We start from the raw sequence: 18,992 nt of genomic DNA, 5'->3' as shown, positions 1-18,992 counted from the left end.
GTAGAAAGAAATGAGAATTCAAGAAGCATTACTAAACGTCAAAGATTAATGCAAACTACGTAGTTCGTAGTTCTAAGCAGCTATTTGCACGATGTTGAATTCGATATTTATCAATTCTTGATAAAACTAAATAATAATTGTGGCCAGACAAGAACAACAATTAATGCTAGAAAATTCAATATGACATTACAAATTATTATCGAAAGAAGATGATACTTTTTTGCCTTGCTTGGCTGGCGCTTATTGTTTTCCATTTGTAGCTGAGTTATTTCTCTCGAATTCCCGAATCGGTTAATTTAAAAATTCTCTGTTTCGATTTTTCTAATTTCTGAGTTACGATTTAATTGTGTCATGTTATGCAAATCATCAACAAAATTCTCACGGATATATGGTGGTAGTTTTCTTTTCAGTTGATTGACCATTATTTCTATTCACTTATCGAATTCTGTAATCTTACTACCATTTTATTCCACTCATGATAAAAATTAAAAATGGTTTAACTAAAAACGCGAAATCTCGCCAAGGCTACTTTGCTCGCACTATACTAAAACTATAACCCTAAACAAATTTGGCGAAACCTTTCAGCTGAGAATAAAAGGAATAAAGTAAATTCTTTCTCGGTTATTCATTTTGTTCTACGATAATATATTCAAGAAAATATTTTGCATACTGTCCATTCCAACTAAATGCTGCTGTAAAATATGGTAAGTTTAATTAATTTATGATTAAAAAAAACCCCATATTCTTACAAATTCATACAAAACAATAAATTTTTTTACCTTGTATAACGTTAGCCAAGTTTGTTAATCCAGAATTTTCGCTTTCACCAATTATTAAGGAAATAATGAAAACTAACATTATTTTGAGAAGCTCGAGAATACTACTAAGGGACGAATTAATTTCTGTAGCTGAAAGCAAACTAAGACACATCGATTGCGTTAATAAATACTCAGAACAAACTGCCTGTGTTTACGTCAACAGACACACGCGGAACGCAACGTGGCAATGTTTTAGTTTCATTTGCAGTTTTGTAAATCACCGCAAGGTAGCGTATTCGAGCGCTGGAGTTCCGAATAAACGATAATTCCATGGAATTCAAAAAAAAAAAGTTCCAAAAGAAAAAAAAAATACCGTTGAATACCGTTGACAAAGATAAAATTATAGTTCCATGAAATTAAAAAAAAAAAAAAAATACAAGACTAATAAATTCGCAACTCCAGCGTCCAGCGCTCGAATACGCCACCTTACGGTGATTTACAAAATTACTGAAAATGATAAAACATTGCGTTCCATGGGTTTCTGTTACGGTAAATATAGGCAGTTTGTTATGAGTATTTATTAATGCATTCTATGTGTCTTATATTGTTTAAAAACCTTTGGATTAACAAACTATGCATTGGCTTGAAAGTAGCAACGAATATGCTCGTTTGTTCGAAGCATTTTTTTGAAAGAGGATACAGTATTACCAAGAAAGGACAACATTTTTTATTATTTTGTGTGAACTTGTATAGGTATGAGTTTTTTTATCTAAAGCTCGAAAAGAGGATTGGATAATATTAGCTGATGAATTAAGGCTTTCATCTCCGCCTAATTTAAAAATAATTAATTTAACTATCCTTATTTTACGGCAGATTTTAGTTGTAATGGACTATGCAAAATATATTCTTGAAAATATTATCGTAGAACGGAATGAAAAATGTTTAACAGAGAAGAAACGTTTAAAATTTGAACTAGCAAAAACAAAAGTTGAGAATTTTAATCGCCAAAATAGTGCGCTAACTTACTTCATTGCTTACATTATCGGCGGAAGAGTTTCACCAAAAATTGTTTAGGGTTATAGTTTAGTATTGTGCTAGGAAAGAGCTCTTGGCAAGATTTCGCTTTTCAGTTAAACTATTTTTTAGGTGAATGGGTTTAAAAGGTAGAAGATTATATAACTCAGTAAGTTTAAAGAAATAATGGAAGATCAGTTAATAAGAAAACTATCACCACATACATCCGTGAGAGTTGTATTGATGATTGGCATAACATAACAGAATTAAATCATTTAATTGAGAAATAAGACACACAAGAAGCAAAAAATTTAAATTAATCGATTCGACGATTAAAGAACTAACGCAGCTACAAATGTAAAACAATGACCGCTAGCCAAACAAAACAGAAATATCATCTTCCTCTTTCGATAATCAATCGTATCGGCATATAATTAAATTATCTAGTATTAAATGTTATTCTTGTCAGTCTTATGACCTCAATGAAAATGTAGAAATGTAGTTCCATCAAGGATTGATAAATATCGAATTCAAGATCGTTGAAATGGCTGCTTGAGAACTACGAACTGCATAATTTGTTTTAATTTCTAACGTTTAGTAATGCTTCTTAATTCTACGCATGCCAGAATATCCATAAAACTAAAAATAATAATAATAATAATAATAATAATAATAATAATTTCAATGGAATAAAACAAAAAAATCACACATACAAACAAAAATTACTAGACCTATTAGCATTTTATACGCTATGGCATGCGTGTGTTTTACCTTTTTCATCCGCCATTAGACAGTGGTTGCAGTGCCCCCAAGAGTTTGTTGGAGTGGCAAGTTAGAATTTTGAGCCAAGATAAGGTAACGGGTTTCCAGAAAAAAAATTTATCCCTGCGACCCGGTTACCATAATTCTACCACAACTCAGGATTCGATTTAATTCCCTGGTTATATATAGGGCGGTAACTTACTGAATAAGTAACATGTCCATCGTAATTGAAAGAATTTCCACTTGCTCAATTTAATGCTAAAAACTTACTGACATAATGATTTTACATTACCTTTAGTTTTTGCAGACTGATGCTAATATGAAGTGAATTGCTTAACGAAAACTTTCAATGTTGTATCGAGGACAAGTTACTTTCTCTGCATTTTGTGTGTGTTTGTAGGGAAAACACTTTTACAGAATTCATTTAATTTTATTGAGTTGGCGACCGTAGGTTGAGGTTTCCGACGAAATGTGTTTTTCGAACATCTCAAGGTTGTGACTTTTTTTCACCTTTTGTTTTTAACATTATGTTTTTTAAAAAAATCTGATTTATTTTTTTTTTTAGTTGAAGAGTAAATTTTTTCATCACAAAATGATGTGCGGACAATAGCTGTAAAATTACTGTGCCTGAAAGAAGATTTCGTTTGAATTACACAACACGGAAAATTTTAAAAGGCAAATACATGTAAAAAAAAATCTCCTAGATAAGAGGACACCCCTGAATATTTTTAGACTTGTGAATTGTAATATACTGGAATAATTTTAGCCTTCTATTTCAACTGAAAGAGGGTGCTCAACCACCTCCCCCGAATTTCGTACATATGGGGAGGGACGTTAAAAAAATACATTGAACTGAGAAAACAATGCTGCATATTATAATATACACGAGTAATATGCATATACATTGCAATAAAATAATTATTTACAAAAAAAAAAAACAGCTGGGGAAATTAAATGTTTCTAAATTTGTGACATTTTTAATGCTACGGCTAATGTTAAATTGAGGGGTCATTGAGCACCCTCTCAAAATTTGAGCAAAAAACTAAAACTTTTACGGCACAATACTATTCGTAAGTCTAAAAAAATAGGGGGTGTCCTGGACTCTAGCTGAAAAAATGTATTTTTGAACCACTCAAATGTACACCATAGTATTTTTGATTGATAATCATATAATATTATGTATTGGGGGGTAGTATATCAAAAGCTAATTTTACTGTTGACTTGCAATTGTTTTTTGGCAGAGCAAAGGTTATGTATGATTGGGAGAATAATCAAGAATTTTCTTTTCTTAGTAAAATCAATAAATAAAAGAAATAAATGTCTAAAATAATGTTCGTTCTTCGTTATCAGAGCATTAAAATAAAACTATGTTTACGTTTTTTTTTTTTTTTTGAGCAATCAAGATTGTTTATTGTTCTCATTTGACTGTTTTGGATTCCTATGATATTATTTTCCCACCAGCACCCTCTGCCAGCACCACCGCCGCGTCGACCGGCCTCACGATGCTGCTCCTCTTCCGAAAACCGTCTCCAGGTTGCATCCATATCCTACACACACACGCATACATACACACACACGCCTACACACATACACACACTCATGCCTGCGCACATACACCTACACACACTCCTACACACACACACATACACATACACACACTCATGCCTGCACACAGACACAAACACATATCCCTACATACACACACACACGAACGCCTACACACACAGCACTGCATACACAACACGCACACACATGCATACAAACACACATATACACGCACCCACATACATGCGCCTACACAAACACACACGCGCATTCATACACACACACGCTCGTGATTGCGTAAAACATAATTTGAATTCAAGATGCCAAAAATTCAAATTAATATAATTTTTTTTAAATTTTTTATTTTCTTTATTGACATTTCAAAATGGTTTTTCTTTTTCCCTAAAGCAATGTTTATAGGTTTTAGTCACTTGAGTCAGTTGAGTAAATGCTTTGTAACCAAAAAATACAGTTATTTTTTTAAAAGAAAAATCTTCTTTTTACATATAAACGCACAAGTGACTTTTTCTTCCCCTTATCTATGCTAATAAAGTGCCGGAAAAAAAAATCTTTGCGTTTGGTTGGCAACTGAAAACTTTACATGCAAAATTCTTTTTATGATTTTACTTGTAATGCTACCTAGTGATTTGGCCGAATACTGAGTAATCGGCCAGATTGTGGCAGAAAATTCAGTATTCGGCCAATTCACAAGAGAGCATGCCAAGTAAAATCCAGACAAGGAAAAGTTGTTAGGTTTTTAATTGCCAACCAAATGTAATGTGTTCTTTTTGCCGGTGCTGGACAAACTATGTAGATTTTTTTTTCGAGAAAGTATCTCTTGTACCCACAGAAATATAAGCATTTCTTTCAAAAATAAGTTTTTTTTTTAAATAGGTTTTTGGCTCATAACACGTGAAGTTTTTCGTCAAACGTTACTAAACTTTCAGAATATTTGACAACATACAAGAGAAAAATAATAATAATAAAATTTGAAGTTAAAATACTAAAAATTTGATGAAATATGAACGTTTAAAGCAATTTAATTTTCACTGCGCATGCGCGAAAGATATCAATTTATAACCTTCATAATCCAAGACCCAGATAGATCCTACACCTCGTGATAAAATTCCAGCTCGATATTTTAAAAATTCGAAAAAGTTATCAGCGATCTAATGAGACAAATTTCAATAATTTTTGATAGGCGACGACTCGTGAGGGATCGTTCACAAATAATCTGTTTTTATCATGAATCTCAATCAATGACGGCAGGCAAGTGTTACTAGTTTGCGAACGACCCCTTACGATTCGTCGCCTATTGGAGAATTATTGAAATTTGGCTCAAAGATCGCTGATAACTTTTTGGATTTTTAAGATATTGAACTGGAATTTTATAACAAGGAGTAGGATTTATCTAGGCTTTGGATTATAAAGGTTATAAATTTATATATTTTGCGTACCTACGCACAGTGAATTTTCAACTGCTTTAAACATTTATATTTCAACAAAATTTCGATATTTTATTTTCAAATTTTATTATTATGTTTCTCTTGTATGCTGTCAAATATCCTGAAGGTTAAGTAACAGTTGACTTAAAACTCTGCGTGCTATGAGCCGAACACCTTAAAATAAAATTCGCATTTTTGAAAGAAATGCTTATATCTCCAAGGGTATACGAGATACTTTCACAAAAATATAAAAATAAAATCTACATTGTTTTTACAGTGCTGGTAAATAAAATTACATTTGGTTGGCAATTTAAAACTTTACATAACTTTTTCTTATCATGATTTTACTTGGCATGCTCCCTTTTGAATTGGCCGAATACCAAATATTCGGTCACAATCTGGCCGAATATTCGGTATTTCACCTGTGGATAGTAATATACTGCAGGAATCTTAGCTTCCTATTTCAACTGAAAGAGGGTGTTCAACCTATTCCCCCAATCTTCATACGTATGGGGATTGGGGTTAAAAAAAATACATTGAACTGAAAAAACAATGCTACATGTCTTTACTAATAATAAAGCTCAAAGTCTCTCTGTCTGGATGTCTGAATCTTTGTGACTTGCATAGCGCCTAAACCGTTCTGCCGATTTTCATGAAATTTGGCACAAAGTTAGTTTGTAGCATGGGGGTGTGCACCTCGGAGCGATTTTTTGAACATTCGATTTTGTTCTTTTTCTATTTCAATTTTAAGAACATTTTCCGGAGCAAAACTATCATAAGATGGACGAGTAAATTACGAAATTATCATGACGTGGAATGGGAGAGCGAATGAACATAGCCAATTGGAGAGAAATTCATCATCCATTATTAGTAAATATACAGGCGAACTAAATGACCTTTTTAATTTTCTACTACGGACAAAGCCATGCGGGTACCACTAGTTATAATACACACGAGTAATATGCATTTATATATATATATTGCAAAAAAAAATAAATATTTACAAAAAAAAAAAAGCTGGAGAAATTTAATGTTCCCAAATTTGTGACATTTTCTATGCTACAGCTAATGTTAAATTAACGTGTCAATGAGTACCCTCTTAAGATTTGAATAAGAAGCTAAAACTTTTACAGCATAATACTATTAATAAGTCTTTAAAAAATGTGAATTTTGACATTTTTAATTCAAATTATGTTTTTCGCAATCACGAGTGTGTGTATGTAGGCGTGTGTGTTTGTGTGTGGGGGGTATGTGTGCTGTGTGTAGGGGTATGTGTATGTGTGTGTAGGCATGTGTGTTTGTGTCTGTGTGCAGGCATAAGTGTGCGAGTAGTTGTGTGTATGTGGGGGGAGGGTATGTGTATGTGTGTGTAGGCATATGTCTTTGTGTCTGTGTGTAGGCATGAAAGTGTGGGTAGTTGTTTGTATGTGTGAGTGTATGTGTTTGTGTGTGTGTGCCTTTGTAGGTGTCTGTATGTACTTGTGTGTGTATGTGTGTGTATATGTGTGTGCGTGCGTGTGTGTAGTTGTGTATGTATGCGCATGTGTGTAGGACATGGATGCAACCTGGAGATGGCTTTCGCTAGAGGAGCAGCATCATGAGGAGCCGGTCGACGGTGATGCTGCAGAGGGTGGCGGTGGGAAAATAAAATCAAAGGAGATCAAAACAGTCAAGTAAGAAGAATAAGCAATCGTGATTGCTCAAAAAAAAAAAAAAAAAAAAATAGGGGGTGTCCTGTACTCTAGCTGAAAAAAAGTTTTTTTTTTTTAACCAACCTACCCTGCCCCTTAAATACGCCCTTGATGCCCACATTTATAAAACCATTGATCAATGATTTTTTGACAGGAAAAAAATATAGGCCATCTTGTAGCCTATAAATGGATAGGGCAGACTTCCGCCTCTCCCCATGACGAATCCACGACAAGTGCAAGGGTGTTCCTCCGATCATTGCAGCTGAGATCATTCTCAAAGACGTCCCTCTCCCGCCCCGAACACTGCAGAAGTCATGAACGAACACCTGCAAGAAAAGGGAGATCTATAATCGGATCTGCCCATGCACGACGTGCCGCTTGTCAACACTGCTAAATCCCGGGGACTAAACTCCCCCGAACGGCTGCGGTCGAACACCAGTGGAATTCTAACTGACTCCCCTCCATCCCTTGACACACGTGGACTACCAAACAGAGGCAGTTTTGTCTTCTTTTTTTTCTAAACTGTGCTGCTGGGGCTATCTGGAACACACAATGGAAGGTATTGTCAAGTTTAGAAATAAACTTCTTGGCGATATTAATATAAAAATCTGAAAAAAGAAGGAAATATTTCAAGATAAAAATCTCATTCTGAACTACATTGCGAAAAAAGGGGGAAAAAAAAATCTTGAAAATGAAGCATGTAGCTGCAAAAGTGGGCATTTCCTGTTAAGATTTTCTCTATAAAGCTTTTTGAGCAATTACGAATTGATTATTCTCCTCACCTGACCAAAGTTGATGTTGCTCTGATTTTTCAGACTACTACGGTTACAGATTACGACGGTTTAAACTTTTTAGAGAGCAAAATTTTCGTCGTCATAGTTACAAATCGTCTGCGGTTTGTTTTTATTCATATATATTTTCTGGCTTAGCTTAAGCGGAATTTACATTGAAAAAAAAATTTTTTTTGATTAAAATTACGTTTTTTCACGAAAACCCCCTGTATAGATGAACTTAAGCAGCAAAACGTAATTTAAAAACAAATTTTTAGATTACTGATTACCATCATTTAAGATTGATAAGAAATAAAGATACGCAACGTTATACGCTGTAAATAATCTTTATGATAAGTGTGCTGGTGGATTTCGACCATAAAATCTTTATCTTTATCACCGCATCTTAATCACCATTTCTTTTTTTTTTTCGGATATGCCTCGTATTACCTAATAAAAAACAAAAAATCACCAGTCACAATATGACGGGTGAAAATTTCTTGTCCGTTTCTATTCCTTTCCATTTGTAGAGAAAATAAACCCAACGATTAGGGTTCTATCGCAGTTCGTGGTTGCGAAAAAAAAAATCATTTGAGGCTGTGAGAAGCATGGGGATGTACGTGGAAAACTTAAAAATTTGAAGATCAACCAAAAATCAATGGGTAGGGGGGGTGGAGTTGTTTAAACATTATCACACCAACACATTAAATCATTCATAATTATTCAACATGCATTTTATGTTTTCCCGGGCCTACTGCACTCATAGAAAGGATGCAATTGCTTACACTAATTTGTAGACAAACGAAAAGACACAGCTGCAAGTCGAAGTTCTTTATGCAATGTTGATTTTAAAAGTAAATTGTAAAACAATTCGCCAAGAATTTTATTCTTATTTGAAAGCAGCGTCAAATGAGGAAGTGATAAAAAAAAAAAAAATTTCAATTTTGACCTCTTGAATTCAAATTACGTTTTTCGCAATCACGAGTGTGTGTGTTTATGTGTGTGTGGGGGGGGGGGGGGTATGTGTGTTTGTGTGTTGGGATTATGTGTACGTGTGTTTATGTCTGTGTGCAGGTATGAGTGTGTGGGTAGTTGTGTGTATGAGTGTTTGTGTGTGGGAGGGATGTGTATGTGCCTGTAGGCATATGTGTTTGTGTCTTTGTGCAGGCATGAGTGTGTGGGCAGTTGTGTGTAGGTGTGTGTGTATGTGTAGGTGTCTGTGTGTATGCGTGTGTGTGTATGTATGTGTTTGAGTGTGTGTATGTGTCTGTGTATGTGTTTGTGTATGTGTGTTGGTGTATGTATTTGTGTGTGCGCGCGCATGTGTGTGTAGTTGTGTATGTATGCGCGTGTGTGTAGCATATGGATGCAACCTGGAGACGGTTTTCGCTAGAGGAGCAGCGTCGTGAGGCGGCCGGTCGATGGTGGTGCTGCAGAGGGTGCTGGCGGGAAAATAAAATGATAGCACATCAAAACAGTCAAATGAAAGCAATAAGCAATCGTGATTGCTCAAAAAGAGATGTAAGTGCCGAAGTTAAAAATTTTGAGAAAACCAGTACAAATGGCAGGTGAACCATTCCTCCGTCTTGGAACAAGAGTTAGTGCAAGTAGCCCTGGTAGGTGCTGCTGCACAGCATGATTTAGAAAAAACATTCAATGCAAGCTTAATAGGAAGTTAGGTATCTTTAAACGCGTTTTAGTCTCAAAACTTGAAAATGCCCACTTACATCCCTTTGCTTCTCACTGCTTCATTTGAATTAAGACGTCAAAATTAAAATGAATGCCGGGGGGGGGGGGCGGCTGTTTTTTTTTTTTTTCATTGCAAAATTTAAGTATACCAAAAGCTGAGAGTTTCAAAATTGTCTCCTAAATGTTTTAAACTTAAACAAAACAGAAAATGACTCAAATGCAGATTTTTTTTTTAGAATGTTTGTGGTAAAACCAGTTCCAGAGACAATTGCTTGAAGTTTTTCTTCCCTTCTCTTGAAAATGTTGAGAATAAAGGATTGGGGCAATATAATAGGGGAGTGTGGATATAAGGGGAATGCTGCAGTTCTTTTTATCTCAGTATTTTCCCCAGGGTTTAGAATCCTCGTGAATTTCTTTCAAACCATTTTTCGTACTTTCAAACGAAAACGGAAAATTCGTTTCTCATTTTCATCATTCTGCTTTTTTAACTAATACAGAATGGCTGTCAAAAAGATTTTGAATGAGGGTGGCTACTGGTTGAATATAAGCTTTGAATTTTTGGATGAAAAAACGAAGTTGAAATTGCTGTTCGTTTCAAAATCTCATTCTGTACACTTTCGACAGTTAAATAAATTTTCAAACCTGGTAAAATATTGAAGAGATACCTACTATTGCAGCTATGCGGTTCAAATTATTTTCCTATATCTTCTTATGAAGTTAAGAAATATTTTAAAATTCAACTCCCTTTAAAGCAGAGGCTAACTTTTTCTGCTTATGTTTTACTATAATTTGATTCACAACAAAATTAAATGCTCGTATCGTGTCAGTGAAATCAGTTTCCTGGGTCGTGTTTAAAATACAAGGCAGTTCAATATGTTTCCTCCAAATATTATACGTATACCATCAGCTGATAATAATGCTAAATATAAGTCTTATAAATTATACAATATATTTTCGGATAATATCGACATTTTTATTGTGAAAAAATTTCAAAATATGAAAATTCTTTCACATTTTCGTTGGCATTGAAATTTTGTTTATTTTTTGCACTGTCTTCCTTATTGTTTTTAAAGTGAAACCTGTGTAAGTTGATCACTTGTGGTGCACTATTTCATTGGTCAACTTAAACAGGTGGTCAATTCATAGAGGTTGATTTATACGATAAAGGTAATTCCGTGCCTGAAAAAGGCGGTCAACATGGACAGGTGGTCAACTTTACAGGTTTTACTGTATTATTAATATTTTTTGATGTCTGCACATTGTTTTACGTCTGTACATTGTCTTCTGTAATGGGCGACTTTGCCGCCTGTTTGAGTATAAAAAAACATTATTATTATTATTACTACAACATCGCCGTCAAGATATGACGGTGAAAATTGTTTCTACATTTGAACGAAGCAATTGCCTGTTTGGTGATATTTTGATAGTTGAGATTCTAACCTTAAACTTTAGTAGTTAGCGTTCATTGTTAACCACTTTTCGTTTCTTCATTCCCTGAAATGACACAGCCTTACCAGTAAAACGGTTAAGTTACCGGATCCAGTTCAACCTCGTCACAATAAAGCCTTTCCCTGCATGTCAAACATTACCGAAAAATATTATTAAATTAGAATGCCGTGGCGTGAGTTTCATCGTTAATGACAACAAGAGCGTTACTCGATCATTGGTTTATATATATATATATATATAAGGATTTTTTGTATAGCGTCTCAAAATACTGTTAAAGCATCTAAAACTATATTTCACGCATGGAACTGTGCTTCAAAAATGCAATCGAGACTATTTAAACGTTTTAAAACGAGGAAGAAAAAGCAATTACAATTTTGAAAAAAATGCCTTGAATGTTTTATTATTTTTTAAATACAAAATATGTCAAACATTCTAAATGTTGAATGTTACGATAATAGACATCTCTTCCTTCCCAGGCATTTTCCATTTCATCTTTAGAAAATTACCTCTCTTTCGAAATAGATTATTTATCGTCTTCACAGTTTTCGTTCATTTCACTCCTCTAAAATGAATTTCATCTCTATAAAAAATATTGCAACTAAATGCTTTATTATTATTAAAATTCAAAATATCGTCGCCTCTGAGCAACACTAAGACCCAGAAATAACCCTAAGATATCCTACTGTTGCTCTGAGGCGACGATATGTCTAACATTCTAAATGTTAAAAGTGGAAATAGTACGCATCTCTTCTTTCCCTTGCCATCTTCGGATTCATTCTTGGAAAGTTACCTCTGTCTCGGTATTGATTATTTATGGTCCCTTTCGCAGTCTTCGTCCATTTCACTCCTCCAAAATGAATTTCATTTCTATAAAAAATATTGCATTTTAATGCTTTATTATTTTTAAAATACAAAAGTCATTCTTGGAAAGTTATCTCTGTCTCGGTACTGATTATTTATGGTCCCTTTCGCAGTTTGTGTCCATGTCACTCCTCAAAAAATGAATTTCATTTCTATAAAAAATATTGCATTTCAATGTTTTATTATTTTTAAATACAAAATATCGTCACCACTGAGCAACACTAAGACATCTTATCCTATAAATAACACTAAGATATCCTACTGTGGCTCTGAGGCAACGAAATGTCTAACATTCTAAATGTTCAAAATGGAAATAGTACGCATTTCTTCTTTCCCTGCCATCTTCCGATTCATTTTTGGAAAGTTACCTCTTTCTCGGTATTAATTTTTTGTGGTCCCTTTCTCAGTTTTCGTCCATTTCATTCCTCCAAAATGAATTTCATTTCTATAAAAAATATTGCATTTGAATGCTTTATTATTTTTAAAATACAAAATTCATTCTTGGAAAGTTACCTCTGTCTCGGTATTGATTATTTATGGTCCCTTTCGCAGTTTGTGTCCATTTCACTCCTCCAAAAAGGAATTTCATTTCTATAAAAAATATCGCATTTTAATACTTTATTATTTTGAAAAAAAAAAATTCATTCTTGGAAAGTTACCTCTGTTTCGGTATTGATTATTTATTGTCCCTTTCGCAGTTTTCGTCTATTTCACTATTCCAAAATTAATTTCATTTCTATAAAGAAAATATTGCATTTGAATGCCTTATTATTTTTAAAATACAAAATTCACTCGAGGAAAGTTATCTCTGTCTCGGTATTGATTATTTATGGTCCCTTTCGCAAATTTCGTCCATTTCACTCCTCCAAAATGAATTTCATTTCTATAAAAAATATTACATTTGAATGCTTTATTATTTCTAAAATACAAAATATCGTCACCTCTGAGAAACACTAAGACATCTTATCCCAGAAATAACACTAAGATATCCTACTGTTGCTCTGAGGAAACGATATGTCAAACATTGTTAATGTTAAAAGTTCAAATCATTTCTTCTTTCTCTGCCATCTTCCGATTCCTTCTTGGAAAGTTACCTCTCTCTCTCAGTATTGATTATTTATGGTCCCTTTCGCATTTTTCATCCATTTCACCCTCCAAAATGAATTTAACTCCTCAAAAAATGTCACATTTGAATGTTTCATTATTTTTAAAATGCAAAATATGTCACACTTTCTAAAAGTTGAAAGTGAAAATATTATTTATATATCTCTTGTTTCCTTACCATCTTCAATTTCATTCTTGGAAAGGTACCAATGTTTTGGTATTGATTACTTATGGTCCGTTTCGCAGTTTTCGTTCATTTCACTTCTACAAATTGAATTTCATTCCTCAAAAAAATATTGCATTTAAATGTTTGACTATTTTTAATACATAAAGTATGTCAAACACTTGAAATATTAAAAATGAAAACAGTACATTTCTCTTCTTTCTCGGCCATCTTCCGATTAATCCTTACAAGTTAGCTCTCTTTCGGTATTGATTTATTTATGCTCATCCATCCTTCGTCATTTCACTCCACCAAAATGATTTCCACTCCTCTAAAAATATTACATTTGAATGTTTTATTATTTTTAAAACACAAAATATGTCTAAAACTCTTTTCAAATAAAGGTAATTTTTTTTTTCTTTTCTTTAAAAAAATCATTTAAATTTTTTCTTTTCTTTAAAAATTTGTGTGAAAGAAATTAAACAAAATTTTGTATGCAAATGATTGGTTCTGATCAAGTTTTTCACGTTAATCGCTGAGAAACAGCTCTCCATTATTAAAAAAAAAAAAAAACAGAGTAATTGTATGGAAGACATGCAGTAAAAGTTCCGTAACGGCAGAAACATACTCGGTTTTAAGTACGGAAAAATTGCTTAAATATTTTTTTCGATTGAAAAAAAAACGGTAACTTTTCAAAAGCACGACATACTTTTTAAAAACATTTCAAACATAACTCTTAAGTTTCTCCGCTTTGTATTTTTTAGCAAAATTAGGAGTTCAATACAACCAGGAAAAACGCAAAATTTCTAATTATGCACTTTTCAAACTTGTATCCAAGCAAAATTTCTCCGAAACTACTTCCCTTTATGTAATTAATTTTGCTAATGCATTACTGTACGGTGTCACAAAATGAAAGTATTAGCTTGATTGTGATTATGCAACATTATTAAATTAATGAACCCAAGGAAAATTCAATGAGTTACTAAACCCCAATTGTTTTCAAGAATAAAGTCCTGAAAATTAATTCGAAACCCTGTTCAAGCATCCCCTTTCAGTGACGTCTTAAGCCTCTTAAACGAGCATTAATGAAAGGAGCTGTACAAAACTTCTTTGAAAATTCTCTTACCGCTATTGTATTCTACGACGACACATGGAATTTGGGGCTGATGGATGATGCCAAATTCCGAAATGAGAGAAAGATTGTCTTTGCTATACTCTCACTCCAGTCGTTTTTTTCTCCCTTTTATTCACGGAAACTATTTATGCAGATCATTGCGACTCCTTACAACATTCCGCAAGATTTTGAACTCGGCCCAGAACGGTTCTTTCCTATTCTTCCTTCACATGGATTTGCTACTTGTGATGGTGTAGGGCGTGTGTTTCATCTGTCATCAAGTAGCTAATATTGCATTTTATACGTCAAGTCAGATTTCAGTCTGGAACGAAAAGCAGAAACAAAGTCATGTCATTTGTACGAAGCTTCTTTGAAAACAATGCAGTTTTAGGTCATTTATCCTTGCAAATGACCAAAAGTTCTTTCTGTTGGTTTGTAAGAGTTAACTCTAGTTCCAGATCAGTTCTTTCCTGTTCTTCTTTCACATGGATTTGCAACTTGTGATGGTGTATGGGGTGTGTTTCATCTGTCATCAAGTAGCTAATTTTGCATTTTATACGTCAAGTCAGATTTCAGGCTCAAACAAAACACTAGAAACAAAGTCATGTCGTTTGCACGAAGGTTCTTGAATGTTCATTGAAAACAATGCAGTTTTTCAGCGCATTTATCCTTGCAAATGATCAAGAGTTCTTTCTGCGGGTTTGTAAGAGTTAACTAGTTCTAGAACAGTTCTTTCCTATTCTTCTTTCACATGGATTTGGTACTTGTGATGGTGTATGGCGTATGTTTCATCTGTCATCAATTAGCTAATTTTGTATTTTATACATCAAGTCAGATTTCAGGCTGAAACAAAACAGTAGAAACAAAGTCATGTCGTTTGCACGTATTTTCTTGGAAATGTTCATTGAAAACAATGCAGTTTTAGTGCATTTATCCTTGCAAATGATCAAGGGTTATTTCTGCGGGTTTGTAAGAGTTTGAACTAGTTCCAGAACAGTTCTTTCCTATTCTTCTTTCAAATGGATTTGCTACATGTGACGGTGTATGGCGTGCGTTTCATCTGTCATCAAGTAGCTAATTTTGCATTTGAAATGTCAAGTCAGATTTCAGGCTGAAACAAAACAGTGGAAACAAAGTCAAGTCGTTTGGACGAAGGTTCTTGGAAATGTTCACTGAAAACAATGCTGTTCTGGAGCATTTATCCTTGCAAATGATCAAAAGTTCTTTCTGCGGATTTGTAAGAGTTTGAACTAGTTCCAGAATGGTTCTTTCCTATTCTTCTTTCACATGGATTTGTTACTGTCTGGTATGCGTTTCATTTGTCCTCAAGTAGCTAATTTTTTTCATTTTATACGTCAAGTCGGATTTCAGTCTGAAACATAGCAGTATAAACGAAATTAAGAAGTTTTCATGAGGATAAGTTACTCAGAAATGTTTATGAATAATGATATAATCTTTAGAACATTTATCCATGCGAATCATCAAGAGTTCTCACTACAGTCATAAGATTTTGAACTCGTTCCAGAAATTGTCTTTGTAATTCTTCTTTCACATATACATGTTTGAGTTACATCTGACGATGTTTTATCTGTTATTGAGTAACTAATTTCGCATCTCATACCTCAGGTTGATTTCAGGCGGAAACAAAACAACATCAATTAAGTCAAGCTGTTTTCATGAAAATCCCTTTTTTGGAAATTTTCAATGATTTTTAGAATATTTACCCATGAAAATCATTCCGAGTTCTTAGAACATTCCGCACAATTTTGAACTCGATCCAAAGCAATTGTGTCCTATTCTTGTTTCACGTCATATAGTAACGAATTTTGCCTTTTTATGCGTCAAGTTGGATTTCAGGCTAAAACAGGGGTGCTCACGGGGGGGGTGATTATTAAGCAAATCGTGCCATCTAGTTTTTTTTGGGGGGGGGGAATTTTATTTTTTCGTTTTTTTAATTTAAATTTTTTTATTTTATTTTAAATCTATTTATATTTTATTTCATTTATTTATTTAGTTTGTGTGTCTGTGTGTATGTCATTATCGTAGCACAGAACTTTTCTAATAATAATAATAATGATAATGATTAAAAATAAATAAATAAAATAAAAAATATTTAAAAAAATAAATTAGAAAAAGAGAGCTAAAAATAAAAAAAGGGAAAGAGGGTTGAGAAAATTTTTAAAGGGGGGGGGGGAATTTGCACTTATTTCTGTATTTTAACGTACGTTAAATGTAAAAGTTTCTGAAACTATGAAAGTAAGGTTTTTTCTTCTTTTTTTTCGCCAGGATTGACATGGACTGCGGAGCAAATAATGCCATTATTTGCTCCGCCGGACGAATTTTTCTTAAACTGATAGTTTAAAATGTCAGAAAAAAAAGCTTTATTAATGGGGGGGGGGGGGGGGTTTCCATCAGTCAAAAGTACTACTTTTAGTCATTGACGTTGATAGAATGAACCAAAAAAAAAAACATGGAGCGAGGAAAAATCGTTTATTTTCAAAAAGGTTAACTTTTAATTAAATTTTTTAAAGTGTCCGATTTTTCAAATAAGGCGAAGTCTTTATGATGTCACAAGTGATGAACTTTGGCGCGCTAGTCCACTGGCGTACTGAATGCTTACGCTTGCTGTTTACCGCGTTTCCAGCTTACGATAATTCAGAAGCGAATTAAATATTGCACTCTACGCTTGCTATCAACCACATCATGTGAGTAAAGAAGCGAATTAAATATTGCGCTCTGCGCTAATGGCATCAGTGAATGGCATTTCATCACATGTGATGTCATGTGCAGCAGCTTAAAAAATAAAACTGAATCAGCGCATAAATTAAAATAATGTTTTAAAAATATTTTGTTAAATGATTTTAAAAATGTTCAAATTCCATGTTTTTAAGCATACTCTTTCAAAAAAGAAAAAAAAAAATACGTTTAAAATTTCGGAAACGTCCCCATTGCCACAAAAAGTAATTAATTAAAAACCCCAAGCTTAGTATATACTACGCAATTCTTTAGGAGAATCCGTTTTGACGAAATATTAAGTAGTCACTAAATAAATATTTAGAGTAAGTTATTTTTCTGTGATAAATCTCAAAGCGTCAAGATTCTGATGTTGGACAGACATGAAATAGACTATAAAAGTTGTTGAAAACTTTTATGCAGGAAATATATTTAGGATTTTTCGAGAACTATATGATCTGTGTTGAAAAAAAAAAAAAAAAAAAAATCGCCACAGAACACAACTTTTAAAAGTTTTGAATTACTGTCTGAAGTTAAGAGTTGCAGCGCGTAATGTTTGATGGATTGACTTATTTCTTCTTACTTATTTACTCGAAACTTATCGTGTCAAGTGTCAGTCGTTATAGTTGACGACCCGTTTTGATGCGGTTGGCGTTTGATTTTAAGCGGCCGTAAACTTTTTAATTTGACTCATATAGAAAAAAGAACTATCTTTCAATTCAAAAAAATTAAAACTTTACGAACAAAATAAAAATTATTTTTATGTTGAAGCAAAACTTGATTTCAAATTAAAAGTTATTTTCTTTCAAGATAAATTGCCCAAAAATGAGTATTTATTATGCATAGTTTATTTGCAATTTATGTTCTATTGATATGCTTGAAATTCTGCAGCTCTTAATCTGATTTTTATTAAATAAATAGAAAATTGCCCGTCGAGGTGTTGCGGGTGAAAATTGCTTCTACATTTGAGCGAAGCAACTGCCCGTTTGGCGATATTTTTATAGTTGAAATGTTAAACCCTAACTCCAGTGAATGAACCTTTAACTTCAGTAGATAGTGTTCATTGTTGACCATCACTTTTTCGTTTCTTCATTCTCCAAAAATGACAATCTTACCAGTAAAACAGTTACGTGACCGGATCGAGTTCAGCCTTGTCATAATGAAACCTTTCTCTGCATGTCAAACATTACCAAAACATATTATTAAATTATCACGCTTGTGTGCGTATGCGGGTGCCAAAGTTATTAGGGAGAGTACGTACATGTCTGTGTTTAAGTTTTAGATTTTACGCGCGTTTGAAAAAATAAATTCATTTAAAAACTTCTTATTGCTTTGTTCGCTTTATCGATATTTCTTCATTTGGTTTGATAAGTAGTAACACAAGCACAGTTAATTCATCTCTCTAAAAACAAATAAACAAATAAATAAATAAATAAATAAGTAAAAAAATAAAAAACAATTTGAATTTTGACATCTGGAATTCAAATTATGTTTTTCGCAATCATAAGTATGTGTATGTAGGCGTGTGTGTTTGTGTCTGTGTGCAGGCATGAGTGTTGTGGGTATGTGTATAGGTGTGTGTATGTATGCGTGTGTGTAGGTGTGTATGTATGCGTGTGTGTAGGTGTGTATGTATGCGCGTGTGTTTATGTGTGTGTATGTATGCGTGTGTGTAGGTGTGTGTATGTATGCGTGTGTGTGTAGGATATGGACGCAACCTGGAGACTTTTCTTTGGAGGAGCAGCATCGGGCCGGCCGACGGTGGTGCTGCAGAGGGAGGCGGCGGGGGGGGGGGGATAAAATCATAGGAACATCAAAACCTTCAAGGGAGAACAATAAGAAAAAGGGATTGCTCAAAAAAAAAAATTAAAAAAGTAATTTCATGTTCGGTTAT

Source organism: Uloborus diversus, chromosome 7, assembly GCF_026930045.1.
Source record: "Uloborus diversus isolate 005 chromosome 7, Udiv.v.3.1, whole genome shotgun sequence".
In the NCBI taxonomy this organism is placed as follows: domain Eukaryota; kingdom Metazoa; phylum Arthropoda; class Arachnida; order Araneae; family Uloboridae; genus Uloborus; species Uloborus diversus.
This window is presented reverse-complemented; position numbering follows the sequence as displayed.